The sequence below is a fragment of the Pinus tabuliformis genome, chromosome Q (genome assembly GCF_031772625.1).
Source record: "Pinus tabuliformis cultivar Carrire ecotype Pingquan chromosome Q, CPIR1, whole genome shotgun sequence".
NCBI classification, from domain to species: domain Eukaryota; kingdom Viridiplantae; phylum Streptophyta; class Pinopsida; order Pinales; family Pinaceae; genus Pinus; species Pinus tabuliformis.
In genome coordinates this window covers 287,060,801-287,066,800 of record NC_142296.1, presented here as the reverse complement: position 1 = coordinate 287,066,800, position 6,000 = coordinate 287,060,801, and positions in this window count along the sequence as shown.

Here is a 6,000-nt window from a genome sequence, read left to right as displayed (position 1 = left end):
CATAATACCAAAATTAAGTGTTCCTTTCAAATATCGAAGAACTTTCTTTGCTGCTTTCCAGAGGATTTCACAAGGCTTAGCCATGAACTGACTAAGTGTGGTGATAGAATATGCTATATTAGGTCTGGTAGTGGCGAGATAGTTCATACTTTCCACCAATTGATGATACAAGGTTCCATTCACCTCTTTGGTTGCACCATCATTGTACAATTTAACATTATATTCTAAAGGAGTAGATACTACCTTACATTCAATTAAATTGAACCTTTTAATGATTTTACTTTTACATTTGCTTTGTGTGATTAGTGTCTTGCCAGATTCCCTCCAAACATCAAGACCTAAACAGTAATGCAATTCATCAAGATCCTTCATCTCAAATACCCCTAACAGCTGAATTTTAATTTCTTCAATCAACTTGGATGCATTTCTTGTTCTGATAAGATCATCAACATATATAGTTATCAAAGCAACATTCCCATCTGCATCTTTCTCGATGTACAAGTTAGGATCATTTTTTCTTCTCATAAAACCTTTTTCATAAAAGAAAGAATCAATTTTCACATATCAAGATCTTAGTGTTTGTTTCAAACCATATAAAGTTTTCTTTAACCTACAAACAAGATTCCCTTATCCCTTTTTTACCAACCCTTCACGCTGAACCAAATAAACTTCTTCTTTTAAATCACCATTCAAAAATGAAGATTTGACATCTAAGTAATGCATTTTCGAATTATGTTTTTTAGCTAATGCAATCATGATTCTAATTGTGTTCAATTTAGCTATAGGTGTAAACGTATCTTCATAATCAATTTCCTCTTTTTGTGAATATCCTTTTGCAACCAATCTAGCCTTATATAGTTTATCAATACTTCCATCAACATTAAACTTAGATATATACAAGCATTTGCATTCTATGGGAAATTTATTTTTAGGCAATTCTATTAATTCCCATGTGTCATTCTTCATTATAGAGTTATATTCTTCATTCATTACATCTCTCCATTCTTCAGATTCTTTAGCTTCTTCATAGCGTGAAGGTTCTACAACATTCATAACAAGAGACATTGATGCATAATATTTATACATTATAGGTATATGACTTTGACGTGATGACCTTCTAGAGTTTTATTTCTTTCATCTTTCTTTCTACTTTGTGGAGTCCCCTCTCCTCTTCTTGGAGTGTCATGACTGCTTCATGCTCCTTTCTTTTGAACCTGTACATGTTCTTGTGCTTGTTCATATTCCTGTTCAACACTTGTATCTATTTTGACATAATCATCACTATCATTCCATACGCTGGTATTATTCATTTTATCACTTTCATTTGCATTCTCATGAAACACCAAATCCCTACTTGCAAGCAATCTATGAGAACTGAGATCCAACAACTATTATGCTTTTTCATCATCACAATAACCAATAAATATGCACTTCATTAAATTTGCGTCAACTTTTCTTCTTTAATCTTTTGGAATATGAGCAAATGTCTTGCAAACAAAAACTCTTAAATGACACACTTTTGGTTTATACCCATAAAATGCTTCAAAGGTGTTTAAGCTCTAAATTTTGGTTGGATTCCTATTTTTCAAATAAACAACAGGATTAATGGCTTCAACAAAAAAACCATTAGAAATATTTTTACCTTGAAAAATACTACGTGCACAGTCTACTAGTGTTTTTTTTCCTCTCAGCAACTCCATTTTGCTAATGTGTATGTGGCAGTGTAAATTGTTGTAGAATCCCATTGATTTTACAATATTGATTAAATTCTCTTGATTTATATTCTCCCCCTAACCAGATTTGATAATTATAATGCACTTACCAGTTTGTTTTTCCACTATACTCTTAAACTCTTTAAAGTACTAAAAAACATCACTTTTCTTTCTTATGAAATATATCCATGTATACCTAGATTAAATTAAATTCTTTTTTATACCAGGAATATACATCACATTATGGATCTGCTTCTCTTATCCATTATGCAAATTCACACCTATTACTCCATAACCTTGAACTTTAAGTGATCTATTATATCCTAGATAAAAATATGTTCTCATAATATTTATCAAACCAATCCTTATTACAAGCCATATGAAGTGATGCACTAGAATCAATGAACCAAGCATTCACATCATCAGTTTCCCCAAACAATGCAACATCATAAACAAACAATCTAAGATCTTTAAATCCATCACTGGTTGAGTTGTCTTTGTCCACAAAATTTCTATTATTTCTTATGTCTCTTTGTTTAGGCTCATTAAATGTTCCTTTTATTGCAATATTTAGAGTGATGACCAAGTTTTCCACCATAATAATAACCATCTTTTCTCTTATCATGAGTTGAAAATTTAGATTGTGCCATATCTTTCTGGTTTGCTAGAAACTTGCCTCTGTATGGCTATTTGGCTACCAATCACAAATGTGAACTAATGAAGCCCAAACTAAAGCTCTTCATCCTCTCCTCCTCTTGTAGAATAATTCATGTCAATTCATCAGATATATGGGACTTCTCTCTAGTTGAAATTCTTGAGGCAAAAAATTGATAATCTTGCGCTAAGCCATTTAATGTGATGGTGATTAAGTCAGTACTATACACCTTTTCACCAATATATCCTAACTTATCACTTAAATCTTTGACACAAGATATGAAATTGCTTATATTTTCATTTGCTTCCATTTTTAAAGATAAAAGTTGAGTCTTCAAAAATGATATCGGGTTTGTATTTGTTGTTTCATTAAAACCCTTGAGCACATCCCACGTTTCCTTGGATGTTTTGCAATCTCTGATGTGAAGAATAATGTTGTCCTTTATGGACATGCACAACAACACCTTCGCTTTCGTATCTCGTTTCTCCCAATCTCGAACAAAAGCTACAATAGTGGATTTGGGTTCATCCCCACTCACAATTGACCACAAATTATAACCTTCAAGAATTGTCAATTTAAATTATAATTTGTATTTAAATTGACAATTTAAATTCAAATTATAACTTGAATTTGCAATTCACATAGTTTTCTCCATCAAGTTTGGTGGATTCATTCAAATACGTTTTGACATTTTTAGATGTCCCCAAAAATTTCACCAAATCTCAAATATTCAAATACCAAATAATGCCATAAATACTTTCACCACACATGCACCATAAAAATATTTACCAACTCCTTTTCACCATTAATTATATGTCCCAAAAAATTGCGCCAAATCCCAAATATTCAAATACCAAATAATGCCATAAATTATTTCACCACACATGCACCATAAAAATCTTTACCAACTCCTTTTCACCATTAAATTTCTACCAATAACCCTTTTTTTCTCTTATATATTATTTTCACCACTATAATTTTTACCAACCATTTTTTTTTTTTTTAATTCTCTTGCCACTAAAAAAAAGAAGAAACAATAACAACAACAAAAACATTTAAAAAAAACATTTTAATTTCCATCGACCAATTTTTTTTTTTAATTTTTAATTCTCTGGCGACTAAATAAAAAAAACAAATATTTTAAAAAACTTTATCACTCCTTATGTCTTAAAAACATTATAAGAAAATCCAACAAATATTTTTAAAAACCCTATCACTCCTTATGTCTTCAAAACATTATAAGAAAACCAACAAATATTTTAAAAAACCTTATCACTCCTTATGTCTTAAAAACATTATAAGAAAATCCTTATTGCATAATACACTTACTTCACGAAGCAATGATGACTTTACGCACCAAACAAATACTTTTATTCAGTTTGACTTAATTCTCATAGATGATAGCAACTCCTCAAACACACACATATCCCTAACGCAGACCTGGAAAAGTTGCACCACACGTAGATCCCTAGCTCAGATTTTAGCTCCCTCATATCTCTCATTCACAGGTTCCAAGTAGATGTTATGCAGGAGCATGAGGCTTGGAGACAAAAGACTTTGATTTTATTCCAAAAATACAAAAAAGTTTACACGAAAAGGAGTGGGATTCTTTAGCTGTCAATTTACAAAGCTTTCTAGATAGGCTTTGAGCTAGAATTCAGGGATTTGGATTATCTTGTAATTAATTAAAGTAGTTAGGCTTAGTTGAGATTCTCGAGGAGAATATAATGCAGATTAGATAGGATTAGGCAGTTTTGATCCATTGATTTAGGATATGGTTGGTATATGTACAGGTATTTATGTAAGTTTTGAATGAATGTAATGGGATTTGGCTGTGGAGGATTGTAATGCAGAAATTGGAATCTCTCTGTGTCTTTGTGTATTCTGTGCATGAATGGTCAATCCCGAAGGATAGAAATTCCTTCGAAATATTTTTGAGTGTTGTTGATTTCCAGTTTCGCCTCTGTAGAATTACAGTTCTGTATAACCTTGTGTTATCGCGTTTAAATCTTCATACACTGTGCATTTAAATAACTTGAATGTATTTCTAAACCACAAAGCTTAGTTAGCGATATCCTGAATATAACTTAGAGACAGGTTAAACTTGGCGGAAGCGCTAAAACCTTGGCTAAATGAGGAAAATCTGATAAATTCAAGAGGAATCCAAGAAAATACCTGAACCATCCGATCGACAGATCTAACGGTCATTGCGTGCTTACAAGCGCAGTAGTTAAACAGAATAGAAAGGCGGTCTTCGTAGGTGAAAGTTGTTTCTCGCGTGGTCTCAAGGCGGTAAGTTGTATTTTGAAAATTCACGCGATTCCACTTAGCAGCCGACACGTAGCACGGGGAAACTGCTTTTCTCGCGTGCCCTCGGCTTGTTATACATTGGCAAGAATTCCACGTGATATTACGCGTCAACCATTGGATCAAGCGGGATTGATCAACGGTGAAGATCATCCGACTAGTTTGCGAGTGGGGAAAGCGATAACTGTCGGATTGAGTGTTGAGATCAACGGCGGAGGTTTAACATGATAAAGGTTTGTGGAATGACAGATGCGATAAGGTTTTAAAATGAAGTTTTATTTCCTTTTTGATTCTGTGGAAAGTCCTGAAGGTTTGCCATATTTCGGGTAAATTAACCAATTCTACTATTATAGTAGAATAACTAAACTTGGAGGTTGATGACTGATACTCCAAAGGAAATCCAAGAGGAAGTTCCACCCGAGCTTGAAGAATTTGTTTATGGTTTTGAAACTATTATCCTTAACACTTGCAACCAGCCCACCATTAGTGGTATCATAGCAGCTTATTAACACTTATCAGGATCTCAAAGATCAGAGAAAGAAATCCAACATGGCTTTCAGAGTTGGAGGAAGATGTGGTGGTTGTCGAAGAAGGGGAAGACCAGTTGCAGATGCTGAAGTGTTGAAAGGTATGGAACATATGCAAGCTAGACTAGAAGTAGTGGAAATGGGAAATCAAAGAGATAGAGATGTCAGTGAGCCTGAAGTTGAAGATGTAGAAGAAGAGGAACCTGTAGATGTTACTCCTAAAATGAGATTCTTTAAATCAGTGTTGGGATCCACATCTAAACCCAGACTTGAGGGTTCATTTTATACAGGAGGTTTAAACCCTGAGGAGTTGTTAGACTGGATTAATAGCATGGATAAATTCTTTGATATGAAGAAATGGAAGAAGGAGAGAGAGTGAAATTTTCTGTCACAAAATTGTAAGGACATGCAACACTTTGGTGGGATGGAATGTAGGCAGAAAGAAGGAGACTTGGTAAGCAACCAATTAAAAATTGGAACAGGATGGTGGCAAAGTTGAGAGGTAAGTTTTTGCCAAGTGATTATCAACTTTCATTATATAAACAGATGAAAAATCTTAGACATAGTTCTTTGACAATGAAAAAATATACAAAGGAATTTTACAAAGTAAGCATAAGAGCTGGACAAATTCAAGATACAGATGAGAAGGTTGCAAAATACATAAATGGTCTGAATGGAGATTCAAGATGAGATAAGTTTGTTGTCTCCTAACACAGTAGAAGAGGCTTATCAGATGGTACTGAAAGTTGAAGAAAAACTCATGAGGAAGCAATCTTCCAAAAGTATAGGTACTTTCCGA